We start from the raw sequence: 24,483 nt of genomic DNA on the forward strand, positions 1-24,483 counted from the left end.
TCTAATTGATGTGTTTCTATATATCATATTTGGGTGTCTATAGATTTTCTTGTGGAGAGCATTCAAGATTCCAGTAGTGAGGAGGATGACTCTCCAGATAGGGAACAACACTCAGGTAGGAAGCAATGCAAGAGGGTTCCGGGTACAGTTGGGTTGCACCTGCTGCTCTGGAGACTGAGGAAGGTGGATAGGAAAGCAGAAGGGGTAGGGAAATATATGTACAAGTCTAATTTGTTCATTTCATATTTTAATGACATATTAGTAAGAGGAATGGAGTCCATAGGCATCAGGTGTGCTGTGTTTGCAATCATTTTTGCTTTCCTATTTAAAAATTCATTCCCATGGGGGCGCCTGGGTGGCACAGCGGTTAAGCGTCTGCCTTCGGCTCAGGGCGTGATCCCGGCGTTATGGGATCGAGCCCCACATCAGGCTGCTCTGCTATGAGCCTGCTTCTTCCTCTCCCACTCCCCCTGCTTGTGTTCCCTCTCTCGCTGGCTGTCTCTATCTCTGTCGAATAAATAAATAAAATCTTTAAAAAAAAAAAATTCTTTCCCCTGAAACCTGTACTTCCTTCTCTTTCCCACTGCCAGATGTCAAAGCTTAGGTTCTGTTTCATTAGCACCTCTTGGGATTTTGGTATCTTTCTTGTTATTAACCTTGATGGATGTAATCCTGTGCGACCCAACAGACACTTGAATCTGGATACAAAGTTCTAGCATGAGCCAGGAGGTAGATGAGAGGTCAACTCTCTCCCTTTTAACGTACAGGACTAGTAACATTATGTTCCTGTCCTGTTTGCTCCTCCTTAAAGGCCACTTCCATAGCTAGGTGAGTTGAAGAACCTTTCCTCTGGAATTATGCATATGCTCCAATGTCCTTTAGCTCATCCCAGCCTCCATACCTCACCCAAGTCTGAACTGTGAATGTGCTTCCATCTGAAAGAGGCCCATGTGCAGCTGCCCTGGAGACCCTCCATGGCCGGCAGGGATTCTAGAGGACTGTATGAGGAGCTGCTGGGCCTATTTCACACACCAGCTTTTACAGCCCTGCTGACCTGGTCACCTGGCATTGACCACAGGACACAACCTCTCTCTGGGCAGCAGGGCAGGGAGTCAGTGCTCCTCTCAGAACCCACTGCCTCAGCCACACATTGGCCCTGCCCCCCACACCTTGGTCATGCCTACCCCAGGCCTGCCCAAAGCCCACCCTCCCAGTCCTTCCAAGGTTCAGGGCAAACTCTGGCAGGTAGTGTGTGTTTATGTGATCGCATCAGCTGTAGAGCCCCTGTTGCCCCACGTATAGACTAAGGGAATTTAGACAAGTTAGCTTACTTCTGATTTCATGTTCATGCTCTCTAGGGGGCTAGGAAACCTATGGGATTTTTTGAGAACGATCTTCAAGTAACTGCAATTACCCCAGGCACAGGACAGGTAGTATGTGGAACTCATTGCCATTCTCTCCCATAGGGCCCAACAAAACCCCAGTCCCATTACAGGTGCCCCCTGGGTTTGGATGGATTGGTTAATTGATCAATTGATTGATGAGGGAGGGTGGCAGTATACCCATGATCATTCCTCCGGTGTCCCCATATTTTAAAATAACATGGCTGGTAGAGGCTGACACGGAGAAGGACGATGAACACTAAATAGTGGAGAGAAGTGGAAGGGGAGTACTGAGTCATGAGTACCGAGGAAGGCAACATCACACACAGAAATGCATGCAGACAGTGACTGCCTTCTTGTAAGGACAAGATGACACAGGAGTTCATTCATGGTCACAGTTATAAAATTTGAAGGCTGGAAAAAATATGTTGCAGATCACAGAGACCCATTCCCTCATTGCAGAGGGGAAGACAGAGTCATCCCCAGGTCGGCCTTTATCCTGCCAGGAGCAGTGGGTCCAAGTTCTCACCCCAACCCTGACTGTCCCCGTCCTTTCCCAAGGCTCCTCCTCCCCACTCCTACAATTATCCATGCACAGGATTACATGCAGGGAGCAAAACTGTGCATGCAATTTATTTCCTCTTTCATCTCTTTTCACTTTGTTTTTGCTATCTATAAGCTCCTCTTTGTAGCTCTTCCCCCATTCCCTCTTAATAATTCTCATCCTGTAGTATGTGGTCTCATACAGGCACTTAAGGTCCTTGGATCAATGTCTATAAAACCTCCTGCAGCCTACCTCATTCACATTCTTAGTGTTGCTCTGGCCCCTTACGCTGGGTCTGTACCACGGACTCCTGCTGCGCAGCCCTGAATGGCCCCAGCCAGGAGCTGGGCTGGGAGTCGGAAGGGTCCCTGCTGGAGGGGCCCCGGGAATTCTGGATCTGCCCTCAGCATCCTCCACTTAATGGTTACCTGCCCTGGGTGGCTCTGGTTATGCCTGATTCTTGTCTTCCTTTCAGCTGTGAACAAATTTTTTTGTAATGGACTCAAAAGAAGGAAAAGACAAAGCAAATTGGGGCAAAGAAGAACAGGAAGAGGAAATGTGAGTGCAGGGCGCTTGGGATGAAAACGGTAAAGCAAACGAGTGCACATGTTCTCCGTTGCTTCCCTAACTTCCTTGTTGGCACGGCAGGAAAACCAACCAAACACTGGGGTGACCGCTGATGCATGCGGCCACAAAAGCGGAGACAGGGTGGTGGTAATAGTACATACAGGCAACATAACTACCTTCCAAGGACGCTGCCACACTCTTTCTGAGCTAATTATGTGTAATCGTTGTGCCTAGACTATACATGGAGTAGATGATTTTATTCATGTAACCTAATAAGTTAGATATTATTCTTAAGTCCTTCTATAGGAGGCTGCCAGGGTCCTGGAGATGCTCTGTGTGTCAAATTGGTGTTGGCAACAGATGCATTTATATTACAGGAAACCATAAAGCTAGACATTTAAGATTTGGGGACTTTACAATATGTAAAGTAAACATCAATTAAAAAACAAATGTAAAACTATTTTTTTCTACAAAACAAACTCAGGCACAGATCGTTTCCTCTGATTTCTACAAAGTGTTTTAGAAGTGATGCCACTCTCCGACATCCTCTTCCAGAGAACATATGCAGAGGGAACACACCTACACTGCTTTCATCAGATCAGGAGAATTTGGATGCCACCTAGCAATAGACATCACAGTAAAGGGAAATCACAGGTTAACTCTTCTGAACGTAGATGTCAAGATCCAAAACCAAACATCAGTGGTCTATAAATCCACAGAGTTTTTATAAAGGAATGAAACTGGGATTTCATAGAGTGATTTCCATTGGTTGATGTGAACAGGATTACTGGGTGTTTGGGTGCTGCCTGGGACAGTGGTGAGAAGGGACAATGCCATTGGGTTGGTGGAATGAACATTTGGTGGCAGAGGGAAGAAACTCTCTCCCTGCAACTGCAAGGTCTAGAGAAGGGTGAGGAGTCTACAGAGACTTCAGAGTTTGGGGAGCGGGAAGTGCACACTCAGAGTGTAGGCTCTGCCTGCTCAGGCTATTGCTCAGATCAGTGGTCAGAAGACAGTGGAGGACATGTCAGCTTCATCTATTAAACCAGCAAAGCACCAGTCCATCAGGTCACTTTCCTCATTAGCTAGTGGTTCATCCAGGGTTGGTTCTTGAAGGCCAAGCTGATTCACTAGAGAGGAATTATATGTGCAAGTTGGCTTGGAAAATCCTGGGCTCTGGGCCACATAGGAGTCAAGCAGAGCACTGGTCACACCGTCGGTCTGCCTTGAGGCAGCTGATGTGTGATGATGTGGGAGGAGGAGGGATTTTCCCCCGACCTGTTAAGGGACTTCCTTTCAGGAAAATATCATAGCTTTTGGGTCAGAGATTGAAACGTTTGGGTGGAGGCATGTGCCCTTCTCTTGGCTCCAGCACCTTCTATGTCCTGACAGCAACTTTGGGGCAGGAAAATTTGGGGAATGGAGGGAGGGTAGCCCTTGGTTCAGAAGTCCAGCACATGATCTGGAGGACTCAGGGGAGGCGGTAGGGGTTGTTCAAGGATCTCTGTCCCCAAGGAAACAACTACTTTCCTATCTCAGATCTGTCATCAGCCTTGTGACTCCAGGCGTCATTTAAAATCTCTACAATTTAGAGCCATGAATCACAAAACAGGGGTCACAGCACCTACCCTGCATAACCCATGAGGATGATGGGGGATGACAGGAAATGATGACAGATACTCTCCATGAGCTGTAAAGCATCATGCCCATGTGAGGGCTGAAATGTCACCTTGCACCCTCCCCTGCCCTGTATCCGTTCGAGTTTCCTCTCCGGAGGCAGCCACTCCTGTATTCCTTGCTTATTCTTGCAGACAGTTAATGCTGGAACACTTACGTAGCACTTACGCAGCACCGGTCATTTTCTCCAGGTGCTGTCTGGACTGTCTTATATTAAGCTTCGTAAGGGAATACTAGTAAATAGGCCTCATGCCGCAGAACAGGGAACCAGGGACAAAGGGGTTAAGTAACTTTCCCAGGTACATGTGTCTTCTAGCATGAGTTGATACCAGCCACCAGACACCAGCTCTCATGCTCTCTCTCTCCGTCCCTGTGCTGTGCTGCCTTTCTACATTGTCTCATCCTCATAAAATCACAGCCCCATCACAGATCATAATACCCCTCTTTGCTCATAGAACAGAAGTGCAGCATAGGAATGAATGAATGTGCTCCCAGGGTCTTCTCTCAGCTGCATATCAACAGTTCTATTTTCAGTATGTTTTCTAGGATTGTGGCTCAGGTTATAAAAAGAGAAAGATCATAAGGGATTCAAACACGGGATTCACAATATAACTATTTGTGTTTAAGAAGATCTGCTGGCTGTCCACTGTTCTGCTGGCTGTGCCCACAGTGGTTCAGCCACATTGAAATGGGCATCTGACCAAACAACATGGTAGGGCCACAAATATCACCCCCACTAACTACTCCATTGAAGGTGGCATGGGAGTAAAATCAGTAATTAGATTCAAGAAGAAGGACTGTGGTTTGTACAAAAGACACTGGATGTTGGAAAGGAAGGAGTGAGCAGGGAAGGTGCATACTCAAGGGCCAGTGTGGCTACTTCCTGCTCTCAGCCATGCCTTCCGTAGTGGCTGCTCTGAGGGTGGGTCAGATAGTCAGGGAGACACGGGAGGTGTGTAGATTTCATCCACTAAGCCACAAAAGTCCAGCCTGGCAGACCCCTCTCCTAGTTAATGAACTGCTCATCATCCAAGTTTGGTCAGTTGAAGACGAAGCTAGTTCTTTGGGCAACTGTCACGTGGGCAGTTGGTTTAGAATGTCCTGGGTTCTGAGCCAGTTGGGAGGCAAGCAGACTACTGGTCATTCAGGGTGATCACCTGACCACCAGGGAGTCTCACTGAAAGGCAGCAGATAGAATCAAGTGCTGGGGCAAATGAGCGGAGATGGAGACATGCTCAGATCCCCCCACTCCATCAGGGGTTGTTCTTCATTTGGAGGAAAGACAATGTATTTTGAGTCAGGGATTGAAACACAGAGCCAGGAGTTGGGTCAGGATTTGAGCCATCCTCTTGGTGCAGGCACCTCCTTGACATACCAGGTGTCTGCCTGCAGAAACCTTGGGGCAAGAGGATATGAGCAAGGGAGTGAGGAAAGGGCTCAATTCAGGTGTCCAGGACCTGATCTCGTATTCAGGTGATCAGGGATCTCTATGTCCAGGGAACCGTCTGTATCCCCTGACTCAGAACCATCATTCAGTTGCAGTTGAGCTGCAACTCTGAGAAAGTCACTTAATCTCTAAATTTCAGTACCTGCACCATGAAATATGGATCTCAGCCCCTACTCCTCCCACCCTGTGAGCATCACAAGAAATGACTTTTCACTATTGGAAGTTGAATATTGAAGCCTCCAATTGTTATTGTTGAGGGGTCTGTTTCTCTTCATTTTTGTCAGTTTTATATATTTTGGAGTTCTCTTGTAAAACGTTCATAATCTTGAAGGATGGGCCCTTTTGTCATTATAAAATGTCCTTTTTTTTTTCTAGAAGAAAAATGTCATAAAAGTTTGTCTTATATTATCAAAGCCAGTCTCGTTCTCTTTTGGTTACTACTTGCTTAGCATTTATTTTCCTTTTATTTTCAACCTCTCTGTCTTAGACTTAAAGCGTGACTCCCTCATAGGCAGCAAATAGAGATTATAGGGTTTTTTTAAATCCATTCTGCCAATATCTGCCTCTGAATTGGAGTATATAATCCATGAATATTTCATTACTAATCAGCTAGCATTGGTATCTGTTTTTTGTTTTGGTTTGGTTTTTTGGCTGTATATGTCATCTCTTTTCTAATAGTCCTCCATTACCGGTTTTTTATGTTATGTTCTAGCGTACCGAATACATTTCCATGGTGCTTCTTTTGCTATATATTCTGGGTTATGTTCTTAGTAGCTTCCCTCAGATTATAATTAACACCTTAAATTATAACATTCTAATTGGATTAATACCAGATTAATTTCCATGGCATATAGAAACTACCTTCATGTAGATTCAATGCACACCCTCCCCTTATTGCCATGGTCATACAAATTATATCTTTATACACTGTGTGCTCGTCAACATGTTTATAATATTGACTTCAGGTGGTGCCTTTTAAATCAGGAGAAAATAATACATTGTTTACAATTATGCACATCTTACATACTTTTATATTTTTTATTTAAATTCATTAGCCAACATATACATACTTATATATTTACACTTTCTTGTATATTAACCTATGCAACTCTTTATTTCTTCATGTAGATTTAAGTTACTCTGTTGTCTTTTCATTTCAGCTTGAAGGGCCCTTAGTATTTCTTTGTAGGCCTTGTGAAAGCAGTGGGTTCTCTCAAATGTTATCTGGGAATGTCTCAATGTCTCCTTTATTACTGAAAGACATCTGCTAGATACAGAGCTCTTGGTTGACAGTTTCTGTCTTTTGGCACTTTTCATGTCATCCCACTGCCTTCTGGCCTCTGGTTTCTGATGAAAATTAGCCATAAAATTGAGGAGCCTTTGTAAATGATTAGTTGCTTTCATGATTTTCTCTTTGTCTTTGGCCTTGAACAATTTTATTATGAGGTGGGTTTATCCTGCTTGGACTTTTTTGAACTTCTTGAATATTTTTATTAATGTTTCTCATGAAATTTGGTGAGATTTTGGCTATTGTTACTTCACATATCTTCACTGTCCCTCTCTTTTATTTATTTTATCTTTTACTTATTTTATATTTCATTCCCTGTCTTTTCTTTTTCTGGGGACTTTTCTTTGTGCATATGTTGGCATGCTTATTGTATTATACAGGTCCGCGAGGCTCTGCTATTTTTTTCTCCCATCCATATTTTTTAACTCACTGTTCATCAGACTGGATCTCTATTAATCTATCTTCAAATTTTTGTCTTTTTCCTGCTCAAATCTGTTGTTCAGCTTTGTTGTGGCTTTGTGTCTCCCCAAATTATACATTAAAGTTGTACCCCACAGTACCTGTGAAAGTATCCTTATTTGGAAATAAGGTCTTTGCAGATATAATCAAGATAAGGTTACACTGGATTAGAGTGTGCCCTGATTGAATGGCTGCTGTCCTTATAAGAGCAGGGAGGTTTGGACACACAGACACAGAGGGGAGAAAGCCACCATGTGATGACAGAGGCAGGGTTTAGAGTGATGCAGATGCAATCCAAGGAAAGCCATGAATTTCCAGAAACTACCAAAAGATAGCAAGGGGCAAGGAAAGATAGTTCTCTAGCTCTTTCAATAGGAAGCAGAGCCTAAGTTATAGCTTGACTTCAGATTTCCAGCCTTCAGACGTGTGAAAGAGTAAATTTCTATTGTTTTAGCCCATGTAGAGTGTAGTAATTTCTTACAGCGGTCCTAGGAAGTGAATACAAGCCCCTTTAGTGACATTTTCAGTTGTTACTATACTTTTCAACTCCAGAATATCTGTTTCTCTTTTATAATTCACATCTTTTTTATTGTTATTCTCTACTTGGAGAGATATAAGTCTCATACTATGTTTTAGTTCTTTAAATATCATTTCCCTTAATTCTTTACATATACTTAAAAGAGCTGATACAAAGTATCTGTCTCGTAAGTCCAGTGTCTGGACTTTGCTTAGGGACAGTGTGTATTCATTGCTTTTTTCTCCTTGTATATCAGCTTATGTGTGGGGGACAGCCCAAGAGCACCTCCAACATCCGTCTCTCTAGAAAGACTAACTGAACTCAGTATATAGCCATCCTGATAGTTATGATTTATTACAGTGAAAGCACACTAAGCAAAATAAGCAAAGGGAAAGGTGCATGGGAGGTTCAGAGAAAACCAGCCACAAGCTTTCAAGAGAACTGCTCCAGTGGCATCACAAAGGTACACTTCATTCCTCCAGCAATAAAGTGTGAAACATCTTCCAGGAAAGCTCATTAGAGACTTTGTACTCAGAGGTTTTTAGTGGGAACTGGTCATTTAGGCACCCTCTGCCTCGCACATACCTGAATTTCAGAGTTCTATCAGCAAAGATATGTTCTGCATAAACCACAGGGTTTGCACCAACAGTCTAGGCACAGCAAGCCACACTTACCAGAGAATGGTGGGGACCCTCTTGATTCCAAGTTCCCAGACTTCAGACAGGGTCAGTCTGACAAGCAGGCCTGTCATAGAAAAGCACACTTGGCCCTGGTATGGCAACTTTTTTCTGCACAGACTTCTGGTTTCCCTGCAGGTATCTTGTTACTGGGGAGGGGGACTGTAAATTGGTTATTTAAAATAATATCATATGACAACTCTAGAAATCGGATTCTCACTCTTCCCTAGGATTTGTTGGCTTTGCTATTTTTTGTCATTGCTTTCTCATTAGTGACTTTAATGAACTAATTCTCCAAAGTCTGTATTCTTTGTCACGTGTGACCACTGTAGTCCCTGCTCAGCTCTATGGCGGTCAGCTATTGGCCGGAGAGAGATCTCACGAACAGCCTAGAACTAAGTCATTCAGTCTTTGTCGAAGGGCTTCGTGAGCATGTTGAATCGTATCTTCAAAATTCAGCTGGTAGCTGAAAACCTTCATTGTTGCTTGTGCAGAACATCCAGGTCAGGCAGGGGGAGAGCTAAGGGCCTTCTAGGGTCTCTCCTGGGTATGCTTACAGTGTTCTAGATTCGTAAGAATAAGTCAGAACTTTTCAAATCCCCTCATGGAAATCTCATTTTTTGGTGGTCCTTGTAAGCTTTCTATTACTCTATTGTTTGCTCCAACTAATATCTATCACTTTAACCAACCAACCACAAGTTAAGCAACTGCCTATAATTTCTTTTTTGACAATTATGCTGGGAAAAGGCTTTTTGTTCTGGGCAAGCTCCAAGTGAGATTAAACACAAACAGTCGAACAAGTAGGGTCTTGCAGACATCCCTCAGACCCATTAGTGGTAATTCTCTAGAAATGAGGTTTTGAGGGAGCTCCGGACCCATTCTGTTCTCTCCAGTGGCTGCCGCATTGCTGTCTTTCACTGTGAACATGGGCTTTAGTTTTCTGAACTACTCTGCAGCCACAGGGCAGGGGATGGGACTAGGCCATGTTAAAACAGCACAAAACTCATGGTTCTGACTGAGACTCACCTGTTTTTTTTCCTCCCTCTTCCACCAGTATCAACATTCCCTCTACTGCTGCAAGTTTGAGTTTATTTCCAGAGTTCTTAAGATGTTGGTGGCAATTTTTGCCAGTTTCCTCATTGATTTTTTTTTGAGGAGAGAATTTTTGGAGGTCTTTAAGCTGCCATTTGCACTAAAGTCACTCACCACATCATACTCATACTCAAGCCACAGTCCATGACTGATTATCCTCAGGTGTTTGCAGGAATCACAGTTCAACGTAAACTGTGTCTCAGAGAGACTCCTCATGCAGTTGTGTGCACACTGTTAGGTCACAGACATGAAACTCAGCTTCAAAATAGAGTGTCACTTTAAAAGGAATTAAATTTAAAAAAAATAAAAGAATTTTCTTAAAATCGTATACTGAATAATATGACGTGGCACCTCTGGATAATAGTGACCAACCAGATCCTCAGGTTGAATTTAGGTCATTAAACAGGGCTTTGTTGTTATATTCTTCCTCCAACTTAAAAAAAAACTAAAGCTTATCATATGCACAATTTCGTAATGGTAGAGTTTGGATATTTAATATATGTATGATTTCTTGAACTTGTAAATTTACTTAATTCATCTTCACAGTCATAGAGAAAGTTATTTGGGAATAAAATCAATTATCTTTGGCCATGTATATTTTACTTATCTTGATAAGGCTTGAACTATATAGAAAGAAAACATGAAGATATACAGAGATTCCAAGATATGGTGTAAAGCTGCCTATCATTCTAAATCCACACTGTATCTTTAAAATATATGTACAGGCACCGGGGGGGCTCAGTCGTTAAGCGTCTGCCTTCGGCTCAGGTCATTATCCCAGGGGCCTGGGATCGAGCCCCACATCGGGCTCCCTGCTTGGCGGGAGGCCTGCTTCTTCCTCTCCCACTCCTCCTGCTTGTGTTCCCTCTCTCGCTGTCTCTCTCTCTGTCAAATAAATAAAATCTTTAAAAAAAAATAAAAAAAATACATGTAAAATTGCTCCAAATTGCCCAAGGCCTCGCTAGAGCAGTCAAGAGGAAGTAGCTGATTTTCATCATCCTGTTTGCCTGGAGACCACTCCAGACACGTACATCACACTGACGTGTGTGCAGCAGACGGGTTGGGAAGGACTCGGCTTCTCGCTGGGCCTCATGTCACAGTGGAAGTCTGAGCCTCACGACAGCATTACTGTGGCTTTGAGTTGACCGCACTGAGCTGTGTCTAGGCAGCATGCGGTTTGCTTGGTTGGTTACGAGTTGTCTGTTGACTGCGAAACAGCTCCAGTCACATTGACCTCCCATCGCCTCGTCCTCAAACTTTCCTCATCGCCTCCTGATTCCATCCATATGATGTTCTTTCTGCAGGCATCACCTCCTCCTCCACTGCCCACTCCAGCCACTACCCAGGCTGCACCCCAAGTTACCTGAATGCATTCCTCAGATAGGGGTTCAGTCAGCCCCTCTTCCAGAGAACCTCCCAAAATCTCTCTGACTAGAGCTGTGCCCAGGTCATCTTTTTCAGGGATCTCCTATTAGTTGACCTTTTTATTGTGTGGTTATTTTATGTATATCTTCCCAAGAATAATTAGGATCCATGGAGGGAGAGAATGTGAAGTTCTTACCAGTAATCCTGCACTTACCTCCTTGCACCTGGTGAACGGGACAGAGATTCTCCAGAGACAGTGCAGTGAGGACAACACGTTGCAGTGGGGAGGGTGCAGGATCTGAATCTGCATGGTCTGCACCATGCCTCGCTCTGCCATTCACACCACATGACACACAGCAGGATCAAAAAACATTTCTAGGAGATGTCTCCTCATGTCGAAAACAGGACTAACAGTCATTCCTCAAGGGGGCATTTGTGAGGAGAGAGAGAAGTTGTATTCATGTAAGATCTTGGGATGTATCTGTCATGCTACCCTTCACTAAATGTTGGTTGGTGGCCTACTGACAGCCTAGTCTCACATTACTGGGTCATGTCCTCTGAGCAAAGCATGATCACTCAGAGAGGCATGCGCCTCTCTGCAGCTCTGAGATCCTTGTCTTGTCACAGCTGTCTCTCTCCATTGTCACAGTCAACCCCAGTCAACCTATGTTATGGGCATTATTTTCTCAGTTCTTTCTTTTGTGTCTGACATTTTGTCTTTTTCCCTGCCACTTTTTCTTAAAACATGGGTGGCTACAGCTGGATGTCTCTCCTGGAGTCTAGAGGATGTAGGATACATAGGAGCACTGTGGTGTCACTGCCCTCCCGGCCAGGTTGACCACGGTCTCTCAGGGTTTTTCCAAAGACCCACCCTCAGGGGTCTTCCACATGTCCTAAGCAGTCAATGCATTTGTTCATTTAGTCCAAACTTGTAAAATAAGTTTGGTCACCTCTGCATGCAGCCTACCTGCAAAGGAGTTAAGTGACTTGTCCAAATTGAGGCAAAAAAGCATGGTTAATCCTACAGTCACGGAAGACATGGGATGAGTCATCAAGACAATTTCCTAGAGAAAAGAACTCACACATGAATCCTTAGAGGTCACTTCTTACATCGATCTATTCAATGAACACATCATTCTAAATATACTCAGTTTTCCGTTGAATAGGACTTTTCACAACTAACTGAAGCAGCATGCATCACCAGAATACCAGAGGGAGCTAAGTGCGGGGGCTTCAGAGGGTCACAGTTTTGAGGACAGCATTCATCCTGTGCCAAAGTCCAATGACGCACTGCGAGGCCAGTGCGAGACACAGCACCTCTCTGTCCAGGAGACCCCGACACTGAGATTCCCGAGACGGTGTAGACTGTGCCCAGGGCCCTGAAATGGAAAGAGACACAGGGATGGTGAGTCTGAGGTCATATGATGTCTATAAGAAGGAAGTGGCAGGGCCTCCCCTGATCCACTGTCAACAAATCACCTGAGCAGAGAGTGAGAGGAGTGGGGAGGAAAGAGGACGAGGCTGTGATGGAAAGACCCTTCGAGTTCTGCTTCCTGCGGGGCCCAAAGTCGATTTTACCTACTGGCCCCACTCAAAGGGAGGACAGGGAAGTCATGCAGATCCTTCCCCTCCCCTTGATGGCCTCCCACAGCTGATGTACCCCAGGGGTTTGTGGCAAGGCAGGCCCACAACTCCTCCTGCTGTGTTAGGGCCAGATGTACATACAGAAGGGGACCTTGGAGAGAGAGTTGCATGCCCATCCACCTGTCCACTATCCCCTCCTCCCAGAGTGGGGTCTCTTCACTGCCCAGGAGCCTCCTCTTAAGACTGCAGCCTCTTCCACAGCCTTGTACTCAGTGAAGTGACCTCCACAGCTTCTTCCTCCATTGTAGATCACTGTAGAGGGGGATCCAGAGGGAACCCAACCTCAGAGAGAACTTGTTCCAGATTCAGAACAGCAGAAGGGGCCCCTGGGTAGCGCAGTCGTTAAGCGTCTGCCTTCGGCTCAGGGCGTGATCCCGGCGTTCCGGGATCGAGTCCCACATTGGGCTCCTCTGCTGGGAGCCTGCTTCTTCCTCTCCCACTCCCCCTGCTTGTGTTCCCTCTCTCACTGCCTATCTCTCTGTCAAATAAATAAATAAAATCTTAAAAAAAAAAAAAAAAAGAACAGCAGAAGGACCAAAGACCATGACAGATCAGCCAAGACCAACCCACTTTCCACTGTGGCAGTCAGGGGGATCCCCTTCACCTCATCCTGTGTTGCTCTCTCTCCATCATTCCTGATTGGGGGACAAAATAGGGAAGGCCTCAAGGAGAGGGAGAGAGCGCTAAGCACATCTTGTGGGTGCTCCACTCTGAGGAATGGGAGGGACCACCCAGCCCTCTTTGGCACACGCCAGTTAACCTCTGCCTGATACTGGACCCAAGGGTTGATTGGGTCTGTTGTTTGGGTGTACACATATGGTATCAGGAAATTGGAGGGAAGCAGAACTTTCAAGGGAAGAAGAGGGACTCTGCATTTTTTTCCCAGAGCAAAGCTGGTTCCAGTCACTAACATAATAATCCACACCAATACTTCCAGTGCAGGACTGAGTGATCTGACCAAAAGCTCCAGAAATTGTGGACAGCTGGGTCAGCAAACCATACCCAGGATCTTAGAAATGGGGGTGCATCAACCACACAGTATCAGAGAACCAGAGGAGAAAGGACGGCCCCCATTACACTACTCCAGAACTCAGCAGCAGCCACTTGGCCACAAAATGACAGCAATAACTCTGGACAGTGAGAAGGTACAGACAGCCAACAGGTTTTTATCTCACTTCCCTGTGGGCCTTGAGGACAATGTAGGCATCAAGCTGCTGTCCCACACTAAGCAGTAATAATCAGCCTCTTTTCCAGGCTGAAGCCCAGAGATCAAGAAGCCTGGCTGCCTGACCTGGAGCCCAGGAAGCTCTTCTGAGAGGCAATTGCAAATCTGGGGGTCAGGAGTTTGGCAACAAAGCCCAGGTGTTGCTGAAGCTGAGCTGCTCCCCTAGTGCACGTGTTGGTGGCCATCTCTCCTTGGCCCTTGGACACTGAGGGTGGCTGAGTCAACCCCACCTGGACCACAGACCCTGGCATGGGGGAGGGACAAGTAGAACAGTGAGTTGGGTGAATGAGGGAGTGGACCAGAGCTGAATGAGGGGCCCCCCACAAATCTTCCACCCAGAAAAGTTCAGCTCTCATCTGTGCAGAAAGTGAGGAGCACAATGAGAGGGGCACAGGTCGTGTATAGATGCTCAAGAGCTCTGCTCCCTGAGATTCCAGAAAGGGGCAACCCTAAGTCCCTCTTATTCTCTCCCTAGGCACCATGGGGAGATGGGCTCCTGCATTCATATATGTCCCTGCTCCTTGACACTCAGCCCTGGGTACCATCTCTAGCAGAATGATGCCCCCCACAAATGTCCATGTTCTAATCCTTGGAATCTGCCCGCATGTTGCCTTACATGGGGAAGGGGAATTAAAGTTGCAGATGGAATTAGGTTGCCAATCAGCTCACATTAAAATCAGGAGATGATCCTGGATTATCCAAGTGGTCACAAGGTCATTAAAAGTGGAAGTGCAGCAGAAGAGTCCACTAGGATGTGGGGCAGTCAGTCAGCTATTGCTGGCATTAGAGGTGGAAGGGGCAACTAAGCAGGGAGTGTAGACAACCTCTAGAAGCTAGAAAAAGCCAGGAACCAGATTCTCTCCCAGCGCCTCCAAAAAGGAACACCCTACAGACGTATTTATTTTAGTCCAGTGAGGCCCATATGAGACTCTAACCTGCAGAAGTGTAAGACACTATATTTATGAGGTTTGAAGGCAATACATTTGTGGTAATTGGTTACAGCAATGGGACACTGATACAGTAATTCCCAAGTCAATGGACTGAAGAAGAAGAATCTTGATCATTTCAGCAGATACAGAAAAAGCACTTAGGACAATTCAACATACATTCAAGATTTTAAAAACTCTCAGCAAAATAAGAATTAAAGACTTTGTCAACTTGATGAAGGACACTTACAGTTTATAGTTAACAATAGTGATGGAAGATAAAATTATTTCCTCTGAATTCAACACGACACAGGAGTTGGGGACTATCATAACAAATACTAGGGTCATCTACTGATTTCATTTCCTTTGGATGTATCCCTAGATATGTGATTACTGGATCATATGGTGGTTCTATTTGCAATTATCTGAGGAAACTCAGTACTGTTTTCCATAATGGCTGTACCATTTTACATTCTCACTAACAGTATATGAATGTTCAAATTTCCATTTTCTTACCAACATATATATAAACCATCCTAACAGGTGACATGATATTGTCCTTTGATTTGGATTTCTCTGATGATTAATGATGCTGAGCTGCTTTTCATATGTCTGTCAGCCATTTGTATTTCTTCATTGGAAAAATGTCTATTGAAATATTTAGCCCATTTTTATGTTGGGTGAAACACTTTCTTAAAAGATTCATTTATTTTGAGAGAGCGAGAGAAAGCACAAGAGGAGGGAGGGTCAGAGGGAGAAGCAGACTCTGCTGAGCAGGGAGCCTGATGTGGGACTTGATTCCAAGACTCTGGGATCATCACCTGAGCAGAAAGCAGATGCTTAACCAACTGAGTTATTCAGGCGCCCCTGGATTAAACACTTTTATTTTAATGATTAGTAGCAGTTTCTTATATATTTTGGATATTAGCCTCTTTTTTATTTTTTAAAGATTTTATTTTTTAGAGAGAGAGTGAGCAAGTAGTAGGTGGGGCAGAGGACAAGGTAGAGAATCTCAAGCAGAATCCAAAATGAGTATGGAGCCCAAAGCAGGGCTTGAACTCATAACCCTGAGATCATGCCCTAAGCTGAAATCAAGAGTTGGATGCTTAATCAGCTGAGCCACCCAGGGCCCCTAGTCTCTTTTCTGATACAAGGTTTGCAATTGGATTCTCCCATTCTATAGACTGCCTTTTCATTCTGTTGATTGTTAAAGAGACTATCCTTTCCTCATTGTGTACTCTTGGCACCCTCATCAAAGATCATTTATCCATGTATGTGTGAATTTATTTGGGGGCTCTCTCTTCTGTTCCATTGCTCTATCTACCTGCTTTTTTTTTTAAAAAATTAATGTATCGTATATGTTTCAGAGGTGAAGTTTAGTGATTCATCAGTTGCATATAATACCCAGTGCTCATTACATCACGTGCCCTCCTTAATGCCCATCACCCAGTTACCCCATCCGCCCATCCAACTCCCCTTCCGCAACCCTCAGGTTGTTTCCCAGAGTCAAGAGTCTCATAAGGTTTGTCTTTCTCTGATTTCTTACCCTTCAGTTTGCAAAGAGCAATGGACAGATGATCTAAGCAGAAGATCAACAATCAACAAGATCTCACTCTTTGCATCAAAAAACAAGGGCTTTGGATGACACACTGGACCAGATGGACTTTAGAGATATATTCAGAGCACTTCATCCTAAAGGAGCAGAATGCACATTCTTCTCAAGTGCACATGGAACATTCTCCAGAATAGATCACATACTGGGTCACAAATCAGGTCTCAACAGGTACCAAAAGACTGGGATGGTTCCCTACATATTTTCAGACCACAATAATGTAAAACTTTTTTTTTTTTTTTAAGATTTTATTTATTTATTCGACAGAGACAGAGACAGCCAGCGAGAGAGGGAACACAAGCAGGGGGAGTGGGAGAGGAAGAAGCAGGCTCATAGTGGAGGAGCCTGATGTGGGGCTCGATCCCATAACGCCGGGATCACGTCCTGAGCCGAAGGCAGACGCTTAACAGCTGTGCCACCCAGGTGTCCCCACAATGCTGTAAAACTTAAAGTCAACCATAAGAAAAAATTTGGAAGACCACAAATACATGGAGCTTAAAGAACATCTTTTTTTTTTTTAAGATTTTATTTATTTATTCGACAGAGACAGAGACAGCCAGCGAGAGAGGGAACACAACCAGGGGGAGTGGGAGAGGAAGAAGCAGGCTCATAGCGGAGGAGCCTGATGTGGGGCTCGATCCCATAACGCCGGGATCACGCCCTGAGCCGAAGGCAGATGCTTAACCGCTGTGCCACCCAGGCGCCCCAGCTTAAAGAACATCTTACTGAAGAATGAAGGCGCCAAGCAGAAAATTAAAGAATTAAAAAAAAAAATGGAAGCAAATGAAAATGAAAACACGACAGTTCAGAACCTTTGGAATGCAGCAAAGGTAGTCCTAAGAGGGAAGTATATAGCAATACCAATCTTTCTCAAGAAACAAGAAAATTCTCAAATACACATCCTAACCTTACTCCTAAAGGAGATGGGGAAAAAACCCAGCAAATAAAGCCTAAAGCCAGCAGGAGAAGAGAAATAACAAAGATTAGAACAGAAATCAATGATATAGAAATCAAAAGAACAGTAGAACAGATCAACAAAACTAGGAGCTCATGCTTTGAAAGAATAAGATTGATAAACCCTAGCCAGACTTATCCAAAAGAAAAGAGAAAGGACTCAAAATCACAAACGAAAGAGGAGAGATCACAACCAACACTGAAGAAATACAAACAATTATAAGAACATATTATGAGCAATTATGTGCCAACAAACTTGGCAATCTGGAAGAAATGGATGCATTCCCAGAAACATATAAACTACCAAAACTGAAACAGGAAGAAATAGAAAACCTGAACAGACCCATAATCAGCAAAGAAATTGAAGCAGTAATTAAGAATCTCCCAACAAACAAGAGTCCAGGACCAGATGGCCTACCAGCGGAAACCAAACATATAAAGAAGCATTAATAACTTATTCTCCTGAAGCTGTTTCAAAAAATAGAAATGGAAGGAAAACTTCCAAACTCTTTCTATGAGGCCAGCACTACATTGATCCCCAAACCAAAGACCCCACCAAAAAGGAGAATTACAGACCAATATTCCTGATGAACATCGATGCAAAAATTCTCACCAAGATACTAGCTAATAGGATCCAACAGTACATTAAAAGGATAATTCACCGTGACCATTTAGGATTTGTTCCTGGGCTGCAAGGATGGTTCAACATCTGCAAATCAATCAATGTGATACACCACATTAATAAAAGAAAGGTCAAGAACCATACGATCCTCTCAATTGATGCAGAAAAAGCATTTAAGAAAATACAAAATCTTTTCTTGATAAAAACTCTCTGCTGTGTAGGGATAGAGGGAACATGCCTCAGCATCATAAAAGCCACATATGAAAAACCCATGGCAAATATCATCCTCAATGGTGAAAATCTGAGAGCTTTTCCCGTAAGGTCAGGAACATGACAAGGCTGTCCACTCTCACTGCTGTTGTTCCACATAGTACTGGAAGTCCTCGCCTCAGCAATCAGACAACAGAAAGAAAAGACATCCAAACTGGCAAAGAAGAAGTCAAACAAGGTACTCTATGGAGAAAGTCCCAAAGACTCCACCCAAAAATTGCTAGGACTCATACAGGAATTCAGCAAAGTGGCAGGATATGAAATCAGTGCACAGAAGTCAGTTGCATTTTGATACACTAAGAATGAGGCAGATGAAAGAGAAGGCATCGATCCCATTTACAGTTGCCCAAAAAACCCATTAAATTACCTAGGAATAAACAGAACCAAAGAGGTAAATGGTCTGTACTCTGAAAATTATAGAACCTTATGAAAGAAATCGAGGAAGACACAAAGAAATGGAAAAACATTCCATGCTCATGGATTGGAAGAACAAATATTGTTAAAATGTCTATGTTACCCAAAGCAATCTACACATTCAACACAATCCCTATCAAAATACCATCAGCATTTTCCATAGACCCAGAGCAAACAATCCTAAAACTTGTATGGAACCAGAAAAGACCCCAAATAGCAAAAGTAATATTGCAAAAGAAATCCAAAGCTGGAGGCATCATGATTCCAGACTTCAAGCTATATTACAAAGCTGTAATCATCAAGACAGTATGGTACCGGCACAAAAACAGACACATAGATCAATGGAACAGAACAGAGAATCCAGAAGTGGACCCTCGACTCTATGGTCAATTTATCTTCCACAAAGCAGGACTGAATACCCAATGGAAAAAAGACGCTCTCTTCAACAAATGGTGTTGGGAAAATTGGACAGCTACATGCAAAAGAATGAAACTTGACCACTCTCTCACACCATACACAAAGATAAACTCCAAATGGATGAAAGACCTAAGTGTGAGACAGGAATCCATCAGAATCCTAGAGGAGAGCATAGGCAGCAACCTCTAGGACAGCAACCTTTTTCATGACACATCTCCAAAGGCAAGGGAAACAAAAGAAAAAATGAACTTGTGGGACTTCATCAAGATAAAAAGCTTCTGCACAGCCAAGGAAACAGTCAAAAAAACTAAGAGGCAGCCCACGGAATGGGAGAAGATATTTGCAAATGTCTTAATCAGATAAAGGGCTAATATCCAAAATCTATAAAGAACTTCTCAAATTCAACACCCAAAGAATAAATAATCCAAGCAAGAAATGGGCAGAAGACACGAATAGACATTCTCCAAAGAAAACATACAAATGGACAACAGACACATGAAAAATGTTAAATATCACTTGGGAAATACAAATCAAAATCATAATGAGATACCACCTCATTAACAAGTCAGGAAATGACAGATGTTGGCAAGGATGAGGAGAAAGGGGAACCCTCTTGCCCTGTTGGCGGGAATGGAAACTGGTATCTAATTCTGGAGAAGAATTTGGAGGTTCCTCAAAAAGTTAAAAACAGAACTTCCCTATGACCCAGCAATTGCACTACTAGGTATTTATCCCAAAGATACAAATATAGTGACCCGAAGGGGCACCTGCATCCCAATGTTTATAGCAGCAATGTCCACACCAGCCAAACTATGGAAAGAGCCCAGATGTCCATTGACAGATGAATGGATAAAGATGTGGTATATATGGAATGGAATATATATACGTGGTATGTATAATGGAATACTACTCAGCCATCAAAACAATGAAATCTTGCCATTTGCAATGATGTAGATGGAACTGGAGGGATTACGCTAAGCAAAATAAATTAATCAGAGAAAGACAATTATCATATGATCTCATGCATACGTGGAATTAAAGAAACAAAATAGAGGATCATGGGGAAGAGAGGAAAAATACAACAAGATGAGAGAGAGGGAGACAGGCCATAAGAGGCTCTTAATCATAGGAAACAAACTGAGGGTTGCTGGAGGGGAGGTGGTGGGGGATGGGGTAACCGGGTGCTGGGCATTAAGGAGGGCACGTGATGTAATGAGCACTGTGTATTATATGAGACTGATGAATCACTGGCCTCTACCTCTGAAACAAATAATACATTATATGTTAATTAATTGGATTTAAATAAAAAAATAAACAGCACCCTTGCATAAAAATAAACAGACAGACAGAAAGTAGACCAGTGATTACCTGGTGACGGGACGGTTGGGGAAGGGAAGGATTGTAAGGGCATCAGGGAATTTTTTGAGAATGATGACTATGTTCATTATCATGGGTATATACATGTGTCAAAACTCATCAAATTGTGTTTGTTTAAAAACGTCTTCCCCTATGGACTCTGGGAAACAAACTGAGGGTTTCAGAGGGGAGGGAGTGGGGGATTGGGCTAGGCCGGGGCTGGGTATTAAGGAGGGCACGTATTGCATGGAGCACTGGGTGTTATAGGCAAACAATGAATCATGGAACACTACATCAGAAACTAATGATGTACTGTATGGGGAATAACATAACATAATAAAAAAATTTAAAAAAATTTTCCCCTAGAGCTGATAAGGGGGTGTGGTACCTGGCCCATTTGGTACTCCTATTCTGGAAAATTCTACTCCTTAACTGGCATTCTTAGAGAGGTATTCCACCAAGGCTTCCAAATTGTCTTTCTGTAAAAATATTTTTTCATTATTTATTGATTTAAGAGAGAGAGCGTGAGCACGAGCAGGGCCAGAGGGAGAGGGAAAAGCAGACTCTGCTGAGCAGGGAGCCTGACGTGCAACTTGACTCCAGGCACCTGGGATCATGATCTGAGCTGAAGGCAGACGCTTAACTGACTGAGCCACCCAGGGGCCCCCAAATTATCTTTTGTAAACAGAATGGAATGGAGTAAGTATGTACTTTGATCTGCCTTCTGCTGTAGGCCTGCCAACTCCGGAACCTAGAGTCAACCTCTGTCCCCAGCAGACGAGGAAAATGAAAGGCAATGGGCTGCTCCAAGGTCACTTTCAGGTCATGGCCAACCCAGTGGTTTGTCCTCCCACATGCCAACTGTGGGCCTGTGCTCAGGTCACTGGGACACCTGGCTTCCTAAACCCTTCATAGATGTCCATTGTTTTTCTGGTACGTGTTTTCCCTGTGAGGCTGGATTGAGACCATTTTCTCTGTCGTTCAGAGTTTATAAGGACACTCTTGGAAACCGGTCTCAGTTTCAGGGCAATGGTATTCCATCCTTCCATTGTATCCCCAGGTCACAACTCTTTCGTCCTCCTGAGCCGCTTTGGTCATTGGTGCCTTTATCCCAACTCTTTACGTGGCCAGCCTCACCCCTCTGGAGACCTCATGAACCCAGACTCTGCACAGGCAGTCTGAGGATCAGGCTGACATACCTGTGCTTGGCCGGGGTAATAAATGCCTTCATTATCCCGGACCACCCAGCTAATATTTTATCTTCAATATGAATGCCTCACTCCACAAAGGCCCTGTTGTTCTCACCCTTAGGCTGTGGCAAAGCCTGACCATAATCTCCCTGTTCCTAAAGGACTCACAGGGCTCAGGTTCAAACTTTTGTGAGCACTTGCAAAATCCTTTGGGAAATCAGTGTAGTTTATAGCAGTGTCTTATGCCACACCTCTCAGGCTCATCTGCCCCACTTAGCAGATTTCCAAGTGAGCCCGTGCACCACACACAGAGTGGACCCTAGCGCCTGCCTCTGCCCACGTGTCAGGGCTGACTCAGGAGCTCAGGCTCCCACCTTACCCCCTTTCAGCCTCGGCCACCCCTCTTGAAAGGACTATGTGCTCTGCACACATCGCAGAGATACGGGAGGGCACAGGAAGGAAACCCACTGAACTAAAGAAGCTCATAAACTATTGACCTCCTTCCATCCTGCCTCCATATACCCCGGAAGAGAAGAGCAGGAGAGGCCTGCCGATGTGGACAAAGACCTGCCCTGGCTGTTTATCTTCCTGACAATAAAAAGGCCTCCTCATTGTAGCCAAACTGTTGCTGAAAATTCTGTTTTCACTGGTGAAACGGATAACTTTTGTCGAATGGCCCGCTGGCTCCTTGTTCTCAGTGTGGTCCGTGGACAAGCAGCCTCGGCATCTGCTGGGAGTATGTTGGAAATGCAGAGTCTCAGGTCCCTCCCAGTGTTACTGAATCAGAATCTGTATTTTCATGAGATCCTCAGGGGATCCGGGCCTAAGATGATGTCTCAAAAAACCACTGTTGAATGTTCCCCAAAGAGAAAGCTAATCAGCACCTTGGTATACCAAATGGGGAAGGCATGGTTGTTTCCTGGGCCTTTTTGGCAGTTTCTAGCATTCTAGAATTCCATAAAGGGTTGATTCTCCAGTGGCCCTGATGGGAATTTTTCTGGAAGAAGGGAAAGAACACCATCCTTGCCGGGAAATTGAGCAAGGACGGAAGCTATGCATGGGCCCAACAGCAAGAGCTCCAACGCGCCAAGGCTGATCCCCTGCTCTAGAGCTCTCTGCTGTTCTTATGCTAGATCCCTTTGTGTCAGGTGATGGGATGGGAGATTGTTCTTGCTTCTGTATTGCTGTAACCCGTCCTCTAAGATTCACTTTTGTTGTATCCCAAAGTTTTGGGACCCATGTCTTATCGTTGTTCTTTACTTCCATTTAATTTTTACTTCATCTTAGAATTCCTGCTTGAATCACTAATCGTTTGGGAGAATGTTCTTTGACCTCCATGTATTCATGGTCTTCCCTGGTGTTTTCTTGTGGTTGATTTCTAGTCCATAGCATTGTGGTCAGAAAAGATGCATGCTATGATTTCCATCTTTTTAATTAGTGGAGACTTGTTCTGTGGCCTAATAGTGATCTGTTCTGGAGGACGTTTCATGTGCACGCAAACGGAATGAGTGTTCTGCTGTTTTAGGACGGGATGCTCTGCATGCGTCTGTTAAAAGCAGTGCATCACCCAAAGCCACTGTTTCCTTGTTGATTTTCATTTTGGATCAAGTCCACATTAATAGAAGTGGGGTGTTAGAACCCCTACTGTATTGCATTACAGTCAATTAGTTGCCTGCTGTTTTTTATTAACTATTTTTTTTTTTTAGATTTTATTTATTCGACAGAGATAGAGACAGCCAGTGAGAGAGGGAACACAAGCAGGGGGAGTGGGAAGGAAGAAGCAGGCTCATAGCGGAAGAGCCTGATGTGGGGCTCGATCCCATAACGGCGGGATCACGCCCTGAGCCGAAGGCAGACGCTTAACCGCTGTGGCACCCAGGCACCGCTTATTAACTATTTTATAAAAGTATTTGAGTCCTCCTATGATGGGTGTCTAAATATTTAAAATTGTTCTATCTTCTTGTTGCATTGTCTCCATGATTATGACACAGTGTCCTTCTTTGTGTCTTACTACTCTTTTTTTTTTTTCATTCTGTTTTGTCTGATAGAAGTATTCCTACCTCTGCTTTGTTTTGGCAACCACGTGCATGCTAGATGCTTCTCATCTCCTCACTTTCAATGTGCAGGGGACTCAGTAGGTCTGGGGGCTCAAGCTGAGTACCCAATTTTGGACAAATTGGTGTAAGAGTGGAAACTGAGACTAAGTGTGTAAACTAGAGAATGTTTGAGACATGGACTTCAGAACAACATGGACCTAAAAGTCCCCTTGACCACCAAGGAGAGGGTGGGTTTCTCTGGTCAAGGATATGGGCCATGGGGCACCATCGTGGCTCTGCCTTTAAGTTTCTGCCTTCGACTCAGGTCATGATCACAGGGTCCTGGAATGCAGGACTGCATCAGACTCCCTGCTCCAACAGAAACCTGCTTCTCCCTCTCACACTCCCCTGCTTCTGTTCAATCTCTTACTATCGCTCTCTGTCCAATAAGTTTTAAAAAACTTAAAAAAAAAAAAACGATATGACCCATTATCCTGGCAAGAGAGAACCCATCCCTGATCCACCAGATGCCAGCCAGGGAACAGTGGCTACCATGGATCAGACACAGAGCCTGGGGCCTGGAGGGAACTGCTGCTTCAGAAGAACTGCATAAGGAGATGCACGAAGGCTGGAAATCCTGGCTCCTAGGTCAACATAGATGCTCATGGAACCAGGCTCAGGTGTGCCCTTTAAGGTACCCCTCCCATCTTTTCCCAACACACAAAACAAGCAGGAAAGGGAATCCAGAGATCACTGACAAGAATCCCAGAAAGATTCCAAACTTGGTAAACGGCCAACGGGG

General features: G+C 44.2%; 1 protein-coding gene across 15 annotated transcripts in view; it reads left to right on the forward strand.

Moving 5' to 3' along the window:
* The window catches only part of LOC123803145 (ral-GDS-related protein-like), a 47,038-nt gene that overhangs the window by 22,058 nt on the left and 497 nt on the right, over positions 1-24,483 (forward strand). For 13 of the 15 annotated variants that reach the window (XM_087860423.1, XM_087860427.1, XM_087860429.1 and 10 more), the window contains one exon: positions 16,364-23,673. The exons of 1 other annotated variant lie outside the window; for it this stretch is intronic. The gene's annotated coding sequence lies outside the window, so the exon portion shown is untranslated. Of the gene's footprint in view, positions 1-43; positions 23,674-24,483 lie in introns of those variants that run through there. One more of the 15 variants, XM_087860426.1, reaches the window with a different exon arrangement.

Source organism: Ursus americanus, unplaced genomic scaffold (genome assembly GCF_024610735.1).
Source record: "Ursus americanus isolate L20-20 unplaced genomic scaffold, mUrsAme1.1.p SCAF_65, whole genome shotgun sequence".
In the NCBI taxonomy this organism is placed as follows: domain Eukaryota; kingdom Metazoa; phylum Chordata; class Mammalia; order Carnivora; family Ursidae; genus Ursus; species Ursus americanus.